At 42.2% G+C, this 18045-nt stretch overlaps 1 long non-coding RNA gene across 3 annotated transcripts in view; it reads right to left on the bottom strand.

Annotated features, from left to right (window-relative positions):
• The window catches only part of LOC311234039, a 66935-nt gene that overhangs the window by 38233 nt on the left and 10657 nt on the right, over window positions 1-18045 (bottom strand). For 2 of the 3 annotated variants that reach the window (XR_014620059.1, XR_014620060.1), the window contains exon 3: window positions 7966-8052. The exons of the other annotated variant lie outside the window; for it this stretch is intronic. This is a non-coding gene — a long non-coding RNA (uncharacterized lncRNA). The remainder of the gene's footprint in view (window positions 1-7965; window positions 8053-18045) is intronic. 3 annotated transcript variants of the gene reach the window in all.

Here is an 18045-nt window from a genome sequence, read left to right as displayed (position 1 = left end):
CTTAAAAAGACGTCTCTCTCCCAGCCAGAGGGACACTCACAGATTCTTATCAGTGACCTGCTGACCCTTGGTTCCGTCCCTCTCACACACAAGCATACACACACATACACACAGGACAGATACACACAGGACAGATACACACACACTTACACATAGGACAAGCTCACACACACACACTTTCACTCCACACCCCCACACTATCAAAGCACACACACACACAAACCTACACACATGCACACATCTCCCCCACACACACACACACACACCCTCGCTCTCAACACGCACACAGTGACTCCATTGGTGAGAGATCCCACCAGACTAGCCCGGATCAAATAATTCAACTCATTGTGACTGTTGTGAAGGGCCAGATTAAACCGAATATATATATTTATTATATATATATATTTAATTGTATTTGTATATTTTCTAATATTCCCTGATATCCCTTGTATATTCCTTGTACAATATGCATTGAATATCCATTCTAGCCTACTGAACATCCCATAATAGTCTCCATTCTACTATTGGTCGAGACCTTGGTGCCAGGCTGCCATACACCTCAGACCCAGTTCAAACGTACCGCTCCACATGTACGAACAAGTCCTAGTTCCGCGTAGGAATCTGACTACCGCACCACTAATGGGACTATTTGTTCATAGTGCGTATATATACTGCGCTACTAAAGTAGGACTTCCTTTTCAGTCCAGTTTCTTACCCTCCAATAGAGTCACAGACGTAAAGCCTCCCTGCGACGCCACGTGTGGGAGTAAGGCCAAGTTCGCCTACCATCGGTATTGAGACATCGTGTATATTAATATTTGAATAGTCATATTTGGCACTATATCGTCGAGTTGGACGTAGTCTATTAAGCTAATAATAGTCTGTTAATATATAGTGCTTCGTGCGGTGAGAATACTACCGTAGTCAGTACCCCATCGTTTCGGGCAGAGAACTGGCTGCTTATCCAGGGTGGTTGACCCCACGTGAAGCTGCACCCGAGGAGCCCCAGAGCCGACGAGCGAGTGGACCTGTATACCGGATTATTCTACCGACGACAGCCCGCCTTCCCAGGCACGGATTATGCTTTGTATACATTGATTATTCCATGGATAAAGACCCCCGACACTGCCGTGTGTTGGAACCCCCCCCCCCCTGGAGAGGACGCAAGGTGAGGAGACGCTCTGCAAGACGAGGTCGCTTCACGTCTCTCCTCCGTGGACCGGAGAACGCCGGCCCACAAAGAGTCCACCTGCTTTCATCTGTGGTCCAAGGATCGCCGGCGCATTGAACGGCACTACAGTGGGTTCACCTGGGATACCCTTGGCCGGATGAGGCAGCCGGATTCTACCCCCCCCCCCTTCCTACTCCTGTCGGCTTACAAGCGACCGGATTAACCCCCCCCTAGTGTATCCAGTATATAATCATTAAAGTATCATTGCTTTTATTCCTTAACTATTCCAGGTCGTATATGTACCACCTGCGCCTTCAGAGATTGGACATTCTCTATTGATATACCGACGAATACTCTTGCCATAAAAGTGCATACTAATTTCCATTCATAAATGTGATTGATTTGATTAAGTGCTTGCTCTACACACCATCGCTGTGTAGAAATAAAGACCTATTTCTAATTCGTACATTTGTGTTGGATCCGTTTCATCTACGTGACAGTGTTCATCATAATATATTTATGCCGTGTACTGGGTGGCCGAATATTAAGTACAAAGGTAGTGGTAGTAAGTATCATATCTAGTAATACAGTCAGGGAATTGTACCCCTCAGTTACAGTGACAAAATGCCACAAGCCAACTAATATACGACCAGGTCAACCACTGGTCGCATACTCTAGTCTCCATTAATCACAGATCGTTATCATAGAGACACACACGTACAAATGCGCACGTAAGTGTGCGTACCACGCACTCATGCACGGCTGACATACAGGCTGACCAATACACAAGACACATCACGTGCACTGAGGAGAGACACCACATACACACACTGGACTAGGCGCAGTGGTTCCCAAAGTCGGGGTCGCGACCCAAAGGTGGGCCGCGAGCAGCCACGGGTGGGCCACGAGATGATTAAAAAAAAACAACAAAAAAAAAAAAAAATAATAATTTAATTTTTTAATTTTAATTTTTTTTTTCATGCCACTGAACTTAGAAGCAGGCCAGGACAGTGTTTCTAGTTGTATTCTAAAATTATATTCTATTGAATTCTAAAATGTGACTATATGGTTTTATATTAACTTAATAAATAAACAAAAACGAAAAATCTACTTATTTCAACGAACATTTCAAACTAAATAACAGATTATGCACATAAAACGCTGAAAACAACCGAAGCAACAATAGTATTTTAATGAGGCTATTATTATTATCATTATTATTTTGCAACAAGTTAGCCCTCTCATAAATAGCATATAAATGAATAACTAACTTGAACTAACTTAATAGGATTGAAGTGATATTTGGCTTAAAAAATCGGTCGCATGGCAAAAAAAAAAAAAAAAAAAGTCAGACGATGTGCATTGGGCCGCGGCTCTCTGACGCCTTATTTTCTGGGCCCCGGCCTGAAAAGTTTGGGAACCCCTGCACTAGGGGACTGTAGGATAATAATAGTATTCAAATAGGATTAGAGTCAAATGACTTGCTCACTCAGAGGGTCCAGATAATAAGGTTTATTAACCAGATCAGATCAAATCATTACAACAATAGAGAATATGGCTGGAGATCTTACCTAAACAGACCAGTTCCGTCAGTCAGGTAAAAAGATCTCCCTCCCCAGTTGGGGGAGCGGTTAAGTACCAGGTGAACAATGGGGGGGGGGGGGGGGGGGGGGGGAGGAAGGGGGCGTAGTTTCTACATAGGTTAAGAGATATTGGCAATATATTCCACAGGACTAATAAAGATCACCCTCACAGGGAAGGGGGGACTTCTCTGCTTTGACTGGACTGGACGGACGAGACTGCTGCACGGACTGACTGGACTCCACGGACGAGACTGCTGGACTGACCCACAATGACTTGACTGTTTTTTCTTTTTATATACTCGACCGGCCGGTTGTAATAATCTAGATTTCAATTGTACCTTGCTATATTCACCTTGTATAAATACTTTGCTTATTCACTTTTATATTGCATTGCTTGTTCACTTTTTATAATAAATACCTTCAAAAGTGTTTCATCTCTTATATCTTTAAATATCTTATTACAACTTTCACGACTGAGTCTAAAACGTGACAGTATCGACAATGGCCTACATCTGCCAAACTTTCTTCTTGTACTGTACTTGTGCTGTATAATGACAGCTAATCTAATCTAAATGAGGGGAACCTCCACTTCCTAACAAGTTGAAATAAAGTTTTGAAACAGAAAAAGTTAGCTTTAGGCTAGAGCGTAAGGTAGCCTCCTAGCTCTCCAAACCATGCAACATAAAGTATGTACTGATCACAGACAGGTAGTATAGTTCTATGTATTGATCACAATGCTTTACAGCAAGTAGAGTGAAAATCTATTTATTGTGATCCCTCGACCATAGCAGATTCCAATAATAAAATACAATACATTTAGTATAGAAAAAAATAAGATGACTAAAATAAAGATGACTATATACAGGTCTAAAAAGTGTGCAGTGCAATACGATAATTTTAGCTTAGAATAAAATAAGATGACTAAAATAAAGATTACTATATACAGGTCTAAAAAGTGTGCAGTGCCGATCAGGATGTAGATATTCTAAAGATTGAGGTTGTACACATAAAAAAGTTCAGTGGATAGTAGGGATGGGTACCGAATTCGGTACTTTTGAGGCACCGAACCGAAACACGTCGGTACTACCGAGTATCGAATCAAGTGAGAAACCGATTTTTTTTTTCTTTTTTTTTTACTTTTTTTTTTTTCATGTCAACGTTCACATGCACAATATATGCTTACCTAGGATTTGACTTGATTCAACAACAAAGCAGTCGGAGCAATGACAAGCCGAAAACTGTCAAAATTGTAGTTATTTGAAAAAGTACCGAAAAAAGGTACCGTTGGGTACCGGTATCGATTCACAGGTACCGGTATCGGTTCAAATGTGAAAGGTACCCATTCCTAGTGGATAGTATAATGAGAAAAAGAATAGACCCACACACTTTTTATCAAGATAGTTAAATCAAAACACTACACCATCCCCTTAACACAATGGCGCCTGACCACGTATTATCCGTGTTTCGAATCCATGCTTAAAGGACAGAAGGACGGACATATCCGTGGCAAGTTGTTTTGGCTTTTATTCCATTTTAATAACCTATTCAAGGTCGCCGAGCGGCACTGCAGATTTACCCTACTCTTTGAATTCGCCAAAGTGCATTACCGGCCAGATCCTCTTAGGGGCGCTATCGCGATAATAGAGTGTTCCCTGTGGCAGAGGTTGTCTTTTTTTTTTTTTTATCTCTAATGTAGTTTTCTACTCTCCTGAAGCGATAGCTATTGTCTGTTGCACGGAATACGTTTTGGATCGCATATTTCAGTGTGCAATAAGCGGTTTTATCATCAGCCAATGGACATCGGGTGCATAACATCGATCTACCAGATGGCGATTGATAACGGGGAAATGCTCAGGGGGATCCAACAGGCTCATGGTAAGATCCTTTTCACGTAAACTACAGCCCAATCGGGCCCCGTTATGATACTCAACCAGGCGATCGGCCTATGTGGCTACTTAGACGAATACGGCTATTGGCAATCAATAACCCGAAACGACGTCCCCCGCCCCCCCCCCCCCTTTCATGCATACATGCCTGAGGATCGTATCGATCATATGCAGTTCGAGTTTTAACTGTAGCCGTCATGGTTTTTGCCTTATTTCACATTTCTGTGAGGGACAGCTGTCTATTTTTGCTTTATTTCACCTCTCTGTGAGGGATAGCTGTCAATCCCTGTTCCCTGTGGTTAATTGCCTCATGGGTTGGCAGGTGTGTGGGCTTGATTGCACCTGATGCAGTGCAGCTGTTGGCATGGCCAGATAGCTGTGTCTATGGCCATGTGGAGTCTATTTAAATTTGGAGATTGCAGTGTCAACTGCTTTTTCATTTCCTAGTGTTGGCTGTCCTTTTGGTCACGCTCATTATATTGAAGTGTAGTCTGATCTCTGATTCAGAATTGAGCTTTACGGTAGTCATTCTTATTTTAGGCTACTCACGTGATTCTACACATAAACTCCCTTAGTGGAGGTTTATTGTTTTACTTTTTCCAATATAAACTCCTTTATTAGGAGGTGTCCTTGTGGCTTATTTACTTTTATACTATACCTCTTTATTGAGAGTAGTCCTGTTTTTTGGGACTTGATTTATTTTCTTAATTACTCACTTTGAGATTTCCACCTGTAAAGGTTGTTTTCTGTTGTTTAATTTTTCCCCTCTCCTTAAATATCTGCGTAAGCTGTCTAGTGGTTGTCCGTTTCACGGATAACTTTAAGAGTCTGTGTTATCTGCTCATGACCCACACACACACACACAGCCCTCACAGTAGCATCTGTATAACGGAAATGCCATTGGATATAACGTTAGTAGCTATTAGCCCTTTATCTCGCCTTCCAGGAAATATACTAGACCAAATTCCGTATAACGCTTATATTCACGGCGCTATAAAATGAGAACGTATTGATGAATTTTTTTTCTTTAAGCCATTTTTAAGGGACGGTTTATGGTCTCAATTGACAATGAGAATGGACAGATAGCAGATTTTGCTCTACAAACAGCCCCAAGTCTGTTTACATTTGCTGGCCCTCTACAGTTATATTAGACGGGCCCCAATGGCCATCAATGTGTTAATTTGGAATGTCAAAAAATTTACAAATCAATAGGTTACTCATTAACCTTTTTATTTTCTATTTAAAAACTAAATAGAATGCAGGTACAAAAATACAAACAAATCACACTACCTACTGTATAACCCTAATCCCCTCGCCCTATACATCCGAACCCCAGTCCACACCCTCATCCACCACCACACTTCCCAGGCAACACTGATGTTAATCATCCTCACCACTGTCATCAGAGTCATCATCCCATATGTAGCCCTATCCTCAGTTTCCTTAGAAACATTTGCACAGTGTTTCATAACAATTTACTCAACCTAGTAATAGACACAATATTTATGACACTGGGAATACATTCCCTGAGGTCCATAGATGTCCCTAGATACCAAGAACATGCAAATGGCCTTGTAGAAGTGGACCAATCTTCCATTTACTTAGGTGTGTATTTTTAGGCGGATTTTCAGAGATTAAGAGGTAAAGAGGTTAAAATCGGATTGGATCTGATTGAGATTAAAGATGTTGAACTACTGGGCACTGAACATGGAGACCAATCGCAAATCGATCGGCACTTTCTCGGCCGAGCTATAGTAATTTTTTCCGCACCTACTTCCCAAACTCTGCATGCGCAGATTGATAAACCTAGACATCTGGACAATCCCGAGACTCCGTGGGCAATCTGCGCATGGACATGGGGAGTAGGTGCTGAAAAAGTGACTATAGCTCGACGAGAAAGTTCTGATCGACTTGGGATTGGTCTCTCCATGTTCAGGAGACTCAAAGTAAACATAATTGTACTTACACAGGGCTGTACGGTGCGATATATATGTCGCACGTGCGACACTGACGTCAGTCTGTGCGATGAATGAATTGACTTCACTAGCACGGGTGCGATGGCCCGTGGTGCAAGCAAAAAAAAAAAAAAAAAAGTGTGACGGTAAATGAATGGACCACGGCGCTATCCACTTGGTACTTGTAGTCTTGTGCGATTAAATACAATGTCCCTTCTGCGTAAGACTCCATATATCAAACACCAAATCCCATAATCCCTAGCGAACAATATCCCCGCGAGTTGCGAGCAGTGACTATCTGCTCGGCTCAGCTCACAACACAGCAGGACTCGTCTCAGCAGCAGACAGTAGCGTTTGGAACGCGGACATTGAAACAGAGCTAGTGGATAGTGTTGTCGCGACCCAAAACAAATCCCTGCCGTTTTATTCGGCAACGGGTCAAATGCATATAATATGCTTTGCAATCCTCGCGTCATAAAGTCCGAAATGAACGTTACGTTAGCATGAGCTAACAACAAGCTGTTCATAGCCATATAGAGAGAACAGCAGACGGGCAGAGTGAGGAGGAGGGGGCAGACATTCTCCCTTCTCTGTGTGTGTGTGTGTGCGTTTGGAAAGATCACATGAAGTCAGACGAGTATATTATATTGATAGTAAATGTACTGAGGGTGGACAGATAATGTTGATATTTAAACATAAAAAATACAATACAAAATAAATGTATTCATGATCATGCAACATAAAACGGTTGCGTGTTGTGAGTTCCAAAACATTTAACTTAAAGTTTAAAGCTCAATATATCAAAACGTGGCACTTTACAGTGAACAGGAGGTCTATGTGTATTAAAAACAATAGATTGTTTTTCCTTTAAAAGTCTGGAAGAGGTCAAAAATAAAAATGTCAAATGATATTTCCGTTGCCTTTTTTGAGTTGATCTAAATGTTACTGATTGTGTTAAATGGGCTTATGTTATGATATCGTCTCATATCGATTGCAGGCACCTGCATCGTATCATATCGTGGCATATATCAGCAAATATCGTATTGTTGTCCAAAGAATCTATATCGTATCGTATCGTGATGAAACTGGTGATTCCCACCCCTAGTAGAGTCCATACACCCAACACCAAATCCCATAATTCCTTACACGTAACGTGTCTGGCTGTGTGATGTCAACTTGTCAGCATAAAATGACAGCCAAACATGGCACTGCAACTAAATAACACAAATACAATAGGCACATTTGTGACTGTTACAAATATAACACATTTTATACTTGTGCTACAAGATTTTGGCCTGTGCTACAAAACGATCAACCTCTGTAGCACCAGTGCTATGTGCAAAAAAAGTTAACGTACAGCCCTGACTTACAGATGTTGTGGTGTCCACAGTCTGATGTCTGTTTCCACAAGAAGAAAGTCTTGGTCCAGTAGAGTTCTGCCACAGAGAGACTTCACACTGTAAACACACAAAGCGTTTGTTGAACAATCCAGGAATTTATGTGGAGTGTATCGAGGCTCGTGTTGATGACGTGTGTGTGTGGTGACGGTGAACCTCACGTGCCGGTCGTCCCACGTGACTGATTCAGGACATTTGGCGCGCGATTCAAGATATAAGGGGCAACGAAGCGCAATAGTCTCCTATGACTAGGGTTGGGTACCTTTCACATTTGAACCGGTACCGGTTAGGGCTGGGCGATATGACGATATTATATAAATATCGGGTACAGCTCATTAACGATACACTTTTTAAACGTATCGTGGATATCGTGATGTTTTGCCCTCACGTTAGGCGCCGCCGCGCTGAAATGAGACAAGCGCAGCACTAAAGGTATAATGCTTTCCTCCTCTCGCCTCTCTGCCTGGGAGAAAAAAAAGTCAGTCACACACACACATTTGCGCAAATTACGTCACCTAGTACATGCCCACACTGCACACTGAGACAGAGAGGCATGTTGCTCGGTGAAGATGAGTGACCCAGGCGAAAGAGAGGACTCGCAATTAATTCCAAAAAAGGGTTAGACGTCTGTGATATGGACCTGGTTCGGCTACACGCGAACAGACGTGAGTCAAACCACCATCCTGTGCAAACTGTGTAAAATTAAAGTCGGGGCAACGGGAGGAAACACGACCAACCTCTTCACACACCTGAAAAGAAAACATCCCAAAGAATATGCCAAAAGCAGTAAGTTGCGCGGTAGCCCCAGTACCTCCAGTGTTTTGAAACCACCACAGCCTAAACAGACGACGTTAAATACATCATTTGCCAGCGGCATCCCCTATGAAAAGAGCAGCAAGCGATGGAGAGAGATAACAGAGGCTATAGCGTTCCACATAGGAAAGGACATGGTTTCATTATCAACCGTGGAAAAAATGGGGTTCAAGAGGCTGTTAAAAACAGTGGACGCTAGGTACGAGATGCCTGGCCGAAAATATTTTTCACAGAATATTTTACCACGCATGTACACCGAATTGCGTGCTAACATAGCTGGCCAGCTGCAAAACGTGGCTTATTTTTCAACCACGACGGATTTGTGGTCAAGCCGAACATCGGAGCCATACTTAAGCCTAACGGTGCATTACATTAATGGTGAATGGAAGTTGTGCAGCACATGCCTGCAGACGTCATACTTCCCAGATGACCACACAGCTGAAGTAATCGCCGAAGGTCTGAAGGAGGCGCTGCAAGCCTGGGGGCTGAGAGAAGAACGCCATGTCTGCATGACAACAGACAGTGGAGCCAACGTCGTCAAAGCCTTGGGTTTAAACAAGTGGACCAGACTCCAGTGTTTTGGGCACAGGCTTCACCTGGCCATTGGTAAGTGTAATAGTTCATATAAATGTATACACAAGCATTCGATTAGCAGTTATAAGCTACTAGTCTCTATAGATTTACATAAAAAATATCAGTATGTATATCTAATGTAACAATTAAATAAATAACTAGTCATGTACAGTGAGTGTGGTGGTTCATTTATTTTTAAACAGTCAAACGTTTCAGTAAACAATCAACTTTAAATAAACATTACAATTCTGACAATGTGGTTTGACATTTTCATGATTTGCTAATCAATGCTTTGTTTTTTAATAAGATAAGTACTATACTATGTATGCCATCTCTGTTATATTTGCCCTACAATAAATAGTTACAATATATAATCTAATCTAATATATAATCTAAAAAAAACAAAATGCTAAAATGCTAAATATATGCAATATATAATCTAATAATCTAAATCTAATATATAATATAAAAATGCTAAATGCATGTGATGAATATCATCTTATTTTATGCACTGTTGTAATGTTATAATAACATGAGACTACTAATGCATTATGCCATCTACTGAAAATGGTGCTATTCTAAAACACTTCTTCTTTTTCTTCTTTTTTTCCAGAGAAGAGTGTGAAAGACCCCCGGATTGATCGAGCCATTGCTGTATGCAAGAAAGTGGTTGCTGCCTTTTCCTTCAGCTGGAAAAAAAGAGGGATCTGGCTGCTGCCCAAGCTGAATTGAACTTGCCTCTACACAAACTCATCACTGAGTCACCTACCAGGTGGGGATCGAGGCAGAAGATGATCCAAAGAGTGCTGGAGCAGGAGAAAGCAATAACCCAGGTCCTGGCTGCTGACAAAAAAAGCAGGCACTTGGTGCCCACGTGGCAGGACATTGATGTCCTAGAATTGGTGAACAAGGCTCTAAGCCCACTGCAGGAATTCACTGACGCACTATCAGGTGAAGACTACGTGAGCGTATCCTACCTGAAGCCTGTCCTTCACCTCTTCAACTCCAATCTCCTAAATCCGGAGGAAGAGGACACAAATCTGACCACAACCATGAAGATGACCGTTATGGGTTATCTCAATGACAAATACGCAGACCTCGCCACAGATGACCTGCTGGACATGGCATCACTTCTTGACCCACGATTTAAAACCCACTACATCAGCAAGGAGAAGATTGAAAATGTAAAAGTCAGGGCGGTTTCCGAAATGCAGTCTCTGCAGAGCTCATCACAGGCTGGCGCAACCGTGTCTGCATCCCAAGAAGGAGCAGAAGCTGACCCAGCAGCACCAGCGAAGAAAGCCAAGAAGACACTTGGAAGTTTCTTCAAAAAAACAGCCGATGTCTCTTCCTGTTCTGAGAAAGAACTAATTGAAGGTGAACTGACAAGTTACCTCCAGACGCCTGAAGCAGATGGCGAGACAGATCCACTGGCATGGTGGAAAATCTACAAGGGTAACTTTCCAAAGGTTAGCCAACTCGCCAAAAAGTACCTCTGCATTCCTGCCACCAGTTCTCCATCAGAGAGGGCATTCAGCACTGGTGGCAACATTGTCACATGCCACAGGGCAGCTCTGAAGCCTGACGCTGTTGATAGGCTCGTTTTCCTCGCTCATAACCTGTGAAGTTATTTATTAGGTTTTTTTTGTATTTTTTTGTACTTGTTTATTTTCATTCAGCACTGAGCCCGCCAGATTGAAAAGTAAGAACTTTGTTATCGTTATATTTTCAATAACCTTGAATAAATACATTTAGTTATTTTAGAGGTTAATTATCTTCTATTCATTTTTCTCAGGACATGTGAAGTTCACACACTGCACTAATTGAAAAGCAATAACGTTGTTATTTTGAAAAGTTACACATTTGGCATGTGTATTTTCTTAAATTTGTTAAATTTATTTATTTTAGAGGTTAAGTTAAGAATTTACTGTGTGTGTGTCAAAGTCTGACTCAGAATTGCAAGTTGCACTGTATATGTTGCATTTGTTTGATTTATTTTGGAGGTTAAGAAACAATAAAGACTTTATTTGAATACCACCGGGTCTTTTGTCTTTAATGTTAGCTTGAAAACTCAAATACTGTCTTGGTAAGCCTCATAAAGAATTGTTTGGGGAAAAAAGGGAAAACATCGTGATGCGTATTGTTGTGAAGGATCAGATTAAACCGAATATATATATTTATTTATGGATATATATTTAATAGTATTTGTATATCGTTTGATATCCCCTGTATATTCCTTGTACAATATGCACTGAATATCCCTTTAGTCTACTAAACAGCCCATAATAGTTTCATTCTACCATTGGACGAGAACCTGGCGCCAGCAGCCATACCCCTAGGTTCAAGTTCAATCGTGCCGACCAACATGTCGTGGCAAGCCCGGTTCCGCGTAGGAATACGTCTGGCGAAATACGAATGGTACTATTTGTTCACAGCGCATATATATATGGCGCAAGTAAAGTAGAACTTTTTTTAGTCCATTAGTTCTTTACCCTCCAACCGAGTAACAGACGCGAAGCCTCACCCACGACGCACGTGTGGTGCAGTAAGGCCTACTTGGCCTCAGAATAGGCATTGAGATATCGTGTGGATTAATAGTTGAATTGTCATAGTTTGGCACTATACCGTCGAGTTGGACGTATTTCTATTAAGCTAATAATAGTCTATTATGTATGGTGCATCGTTCGGTTAGAGTTATAAAGTGAGCAGCACCCCCATCGTTCCTGACGTTATCTGGAGTCTTAACCAGGCTGGGCAGACCACTAGTGGTGCTTGCATCCGAGGAGCTCCGGGCCAGGACGAGCGGACCTGTACATTGGATTACTTTACCCGGACGACGGCGAGCCTTCCACGGCTTGGATTATGCTTTGGGTGCTTTGATTATTCCATGGATAACGGCCAACACTGCCGAGTGTTGGAACTACCCCCCGGAGAGGAGTCCAGGTGAGACGGCGCTCTACACCAGTGAGGTCGCCTCACGTCTCTCCGTTGTGGACCGGCAGCTACCGTCCACCAGAGGGTCCAGCTGTATTCATCTGCGGACCGAGGTTCTGTGGGCACCGTGTTCAAGACTTTGAATTCTCCCAAGAAATCGTCGGCCAGATGGGATACCGCCAGCGGCTCTTCTAACCCCCCCTCCTACTGTCTTACAACCAGCGGGACCCCCCCCCCCTTAGTGTATCCAGCTATAATCATTTAAGTACCATCGCTATAGTTCCCTAAAGAACCAGGTTGTATACTTACTCCCTGCGTAACCAGAGATTGGACATTCAATATTGATTTACCTACGAATACTCATTTGCCATACAAGTGCATTTCAAATCATAAATGTCCTCAAGTGAACGTTGTATATACCCTTTGCTATATTAAATATTCGATTTGTACATTTGTGTGGACTTCGTTTCATCAGGTGGGAAAGTGTTCATCATATCTATATCATGTACTGGATGGCCAGAAGTTAAAGTACAAGAGGTAGTGGTTTAATAATACCATACTTATCAATACAGTCAGGGAATTGTACCCCTCAGTTACACGTATCGTGTATCGCCGAAAGGTAAAAAAATATCGTGATATCATATTTAGGCCATATCGCCCAGCCCTAGTACCGGTACCTGTGAATCGATACCGATACCCAACGGTACTGTGGTATAATATATCCTCATGTAAATATATCCCCCTCCCCTGTGTTCCCCTTACCTGTGCCCCCCCCCCCCCTCTCTGTGGAATAATCACCCCCCTCCCCTGTGTCCCCAAACCTGTACCCCCTCCCCCCCATCTGACCTATCAAATGGGACCACACACCCCCTTTGTTGAACTATAAAGGGCTCTTCCCGACCACTATCCAGGGTCGTCTTACCTGGGTAATTTCAGCTGATCACCTGGGGCGAGAGCCTCAGCCATTCTCTCTATGTATTCTATCTGCTTGGTTAATAAACCTTGTTATTATCCAAGCCTCGGTTGACTGAGACATTCTTCATCAGGATATCTACAAATATCCCACAATTGGCGTCTACGAACTTGTGACGGACTTTTTGCGTCCTCCCGGCGTGCTGTATCATTCAACTATACAGAGAAAAGTGAGTATAATAGGATGGTCGACAAAATGTATGGAAGGAATTAAAATCTTCCCGCTTTTCTCTGTGCCAGGTGAATATTACAGAATGTTGTCCAATATTGAGATCATGGCTGAGTAGGAATAATGTGCATTAATATATCTGATCTGTATTGAGAATCGTTACCAGGGCGCGCGTGCACCTGGGTCCTTATCAGGAGGTTCTGAAAGGATGGGTTATATGTGCTAGTCCCAAAAAGTTTAGGCACAAAGGTTGAGGTGCTATTCCTGGTCGAGTCGGAGCCGACCGAAAGCTAAGGCACACACAGGTTGTTGGATTGCTACCCCTAGTCTAGCTGATGCAGACTAAAAATATAGGCAACAAAATAGATACGTGAGCTTATTATGATGTGATATCCTTGGAAAAACGCTACTCTGTTAAAAACGTTCTGTGATTCCTTTGCAAAGAGGCGGGAAGTTAGGACCGAGAAGCTGATGGAATCATAATTAGAAATTACCAGAGTAGCGTCATAATATTCATTGTTTCAACCTCAAACTGGGCTCACAATCTCTTCCATTCCTGAAAACGATGTATTTTGGATTAAATTAACCAATTGATCAATACAGATAGCGGGAAGATGATCACGCGATGTCCTAGTTAGTACATGATTACGCGATGTCCCGGGAGTACGTAAATGTACATTAAACGGGACATCAGTCGCGGAAAGTACATTAAACAGGACGATAGTCGCGGGTTGAAGGGGCCGAGAGTATGATTAAAAGGTATATATAATCTAATATATCGCTGGTAAATTTCGAAGTCAGGTTCGGTCGTTATGATTTTAATAACGATGTGTAGTTATATATCAAGGGTATAAATGCCTTGTCGCAACAGATGTTGGAACAATACAGATGCTGGTCGACTAAACGTACAGCGATCCAATACAGTCAGATATATACACACGTTAACTTATATGTATTAATGTTTGTTTTGTCTGTTTAAAGTCTCGTTTGTATTTGCGTGCGCCGAACATTGAGAGACTATTACCGTTATATAGAGAATAACATTGGAGTTCAGGTAATAACATTGAAGTGCAGTTCACGCGACATATTAGGATAGTAATTTCCGGAACCGACCCACGGGAGCAACCATTTGGAGAAGTATAGTTTTATCGTTTCAGTTTGTTTACGTTTCACATATGCACAGGCGCGTTCATTCGGTAACAAAACGCTGGTATAGGAATTCCAGGCTATTGAGAGCTCGTTGGAAAAATACTGTATGAATTGCAAAGCGTTATTTCCGAGGCGAATGAGAACGCACGAACGTCGCATGGAGCGATGACGTCACGCTATGCGCGCCGTGAAGTGATTATTTTATATTAAACTATCCATAAGCGAACGTAAAGTGTAATGTACCCAAGGCCAAGGGTGCGTGAAATCCACGTGTAGTATATGTTTTATTTGTATATGTATGTGCGCGCTGCTATTGGAAAATGTTGAGTTGAGGTGGCGAGATGCGGGTTGCTGACGACACGTAACGGATCCAACCCAACACAACAGCTGTCCCCGGTGAGTATAAAAATCATAAATATAGATGCATTGATTGATTGAAAACTTTATTAACAGATTGCAGAATGGGTACAATACAGCACAGCTCAATACACAATTGTTAAGGGGATGCAGACCAGAGAGAGACTTTAGATTTGTTTACATCAGGGTCCCCCATTTTCAATACCAGATTTGTTTACATCAGGGTCCCCCATTTTCAATTTATCAGAACATATTATGACATACATGACAGACAGATAGTCAGTACTGCTACATCTGTACATTTATGACATACCAGATTTGCAAATTCAGTACTTTTTGTGATACAAAAGGAGTCAAGAAAAGGGAGTCATTTGACGTAGAAACTGTACATATACACAACTATCAGTTAAAGCAAATTACAACTATCTCAGATCACTTGAGTGTTTATGTGCTTTAATTTACACATTATAAGTCACATAAAGCTAATTACAATGTCTGTTTCAGAATTATAATACATCTGTGGGCGTACCGGTCATACTGACCATGGGAGCTAAACAAACACTTCCGGTTCCCAATATATGGCAGTACAGGAATTGTAGTCCACATAAACAGCGTTAGATTAGACTTTATAAGCTTTCAATGTTGAAAACTTGGAACACAAACAACATAGATCATGTTTAAAAGTAAGATGTTTAGGTTATATTCACTTGAGTTAATGTGTTTATCTAAAGAACCAATGAAAGATAACTAGCCCTTTCCATTGTAAGACATTTTAAACATGATTCAAAATGTGTGGGTCCACATTCATATGCTTGTGTACATATGCGATATGATTGATAAATGATAACACTATCATTACATCCAAGAACGGGATGGATGAGATCTAGCTAATGTTTGTTGAGCACACAGACAGTCAAAGAGGATTCACCCAGGTTTTAGAAAAGAGTGGAAAATTAACATGTGTTTGTATTTACAGATCTGGCTCTGAGGCGAGATGCAAAACAGTGAATGACTACACCCAAATTGTATCACAAAAGACAGAAAATCCAACAATTTGCATGTCAACCGAGAGACAGTGCAGAGCTGAGAGACAATCGATTGACCATTTGGAACAAATCTACATCCAAAACACCCACATGTAAATTTCTTCAGAGTGGGCACTTGGGAGACAAAGCAATGCAAATGCCTGCACTCGTGACCACAGACTTGATGAACTCACCTAGCGGTGGATGGCAACAGAGAACCACTTAATTAACATGAATTAGACACCGGTGATGAATTTGCAGTTATGAAAATCTACCTAACTCCCATACTAACAATAACTAACCAGTCGTTTTCATCATCTCTTTTCAAAAGACACATGAATTAGAGAAGTGCCCGAGATAAAAAAATAAATGATGAAAACAACTACTTACAATCCCCTCCTTCTATTCTCTGTTTATAACCAATAACATGCATGACTTTCCTTAGACTATTCTTTTAACAACTAATACTTTCCATGATTGCAAAATTATCAACCACCAAAATTGCAGCACAATTATCTAAATGTACAAGATATCAACAACATTGATCATTTAGCTGACACTTTTAGCCAAAGCGACTCACAGGTTCTGTACGACAGGACATCAGGCAAGGCACACCTCTATCAGCTGAGTAACAATGGTCATCAAAGTGTTGAGTGCTACAGTGTAGATTAGTTTATTAGGACAAATGCATGACAGTAAGGTTAGTTAAAACGTAGATGACAAAACAAATGATTGTTTTTCATGCAAAAAATATTAACTGGCTACCTAGATTTTATGTTTTTTCCCCATGCTATGCTATGATGAGCCACACTGAGATGTGAAGAACAACAGAGAAGTCATGGCGAGGTAAGTATCCTGAGGCACACTCAACGCATCCTGAGGTAAGATCAACTTCAATTTAACATCACAGACTATTTTATCTAATTCAAGACTTTGGCCATTCATTTACAATTTTATTTAAAGCCTAATGCTGTAAGATCTAGGTAGATCTAGTTAGATACAAGAGCTGATAAAATTGTAGTGAATGTGACCTTCTTGACGTAAGGAATCACTGCTAATGCAATTGGCTTGCATTTCCTATTTGTCAATTAAGTGATTTTATCACTGCTAATGCAATTGGTTTGCATTTCCTATTGTCAATTAAGTGATTTTATTTACAATGAATTGAATTAATCCCAAAATGATTTTCCACTTTAGCAGAAAGGCGTTGAATCATTTATGTGAGGAGTTTTCTAAGGCAGTGTTTATCACCCTCAGATCACGAATTGGTGAGAGGACAGGACGAGTGAGACGACGCGTGACATAAACCACGAACGACGGCAGGACCAGACAGAGAGGAACACAACCCAGTGACCTGAGCGACCCACGACAGCATACTACCAGGGACGCCGCCAAGGAGCTGCGGACACAACCAGAGGCGACGACAACAACCGTGGGAGAACCATCCAACCCAGCCCACAGACATCCCCAAGAAAGTGGAGCAGGGGACCACGAAGGAGACTGACCAAGGAGACACTGACGAAGAGGAGATCAACCTTTTGACGGCCTCCGCCCCGGCACTGCAGACCACGACAGACCGAGATCAAGACGGAGTCTAACGTGGCTCTGTCAGACCACGGCGGGGAGCTGATCGTGGAGTCGGACAGCGGGATGGTGATCCACGAAACCCACGGCCTGGAGTGCAGCGAGTGCGGCGAGATCTTTGGCAGCATCGCCGACCTCCACCAGCACTTTGAGATCCACAAGGACATCAACCCGTACATCTGTGTCCACTGTGGCGAGAGCTTCGCCGTGGAGGCCAGCCTCAAGCAGCACATGAAAATCCACACGAAAGAAAAGGCGTACGCCCCCACCGGGGTCGAGATGGTCGGCAAGGGCGTCATCGACGCCTTCAACCTCAAGTCTCACCAGATGCCGGAGAAGCCCCATCAGTGCTCCGAGTGTAGCAAGAGCTTCGCGGCGGCCATCTATCTCAGAGAACACATGAAGATGTACTCGGATGACAAGCCGTACAAGTGCACCCAGTGTAGGAAGAGCTTTGTACGCAGGAGGCATCTGAAG

Source organism: Notolepis coatsorum (genome assembly GCF_963971535.1).
Source record: "Notolepis coatsorum genome assembly, chromosome: 9".
Lineage (NCBI taxonomy): Eukaryota > Metazoa > Chordata > Actinopteri > Aulopiformes > Paralepididae > Notolepis > Notolepis coatsorum.
The sequence above is the reverse complement of the archived record's forward strand: the minus strand, read 5'-3'. Positions and strand labels throughout refer to the sequence as shown.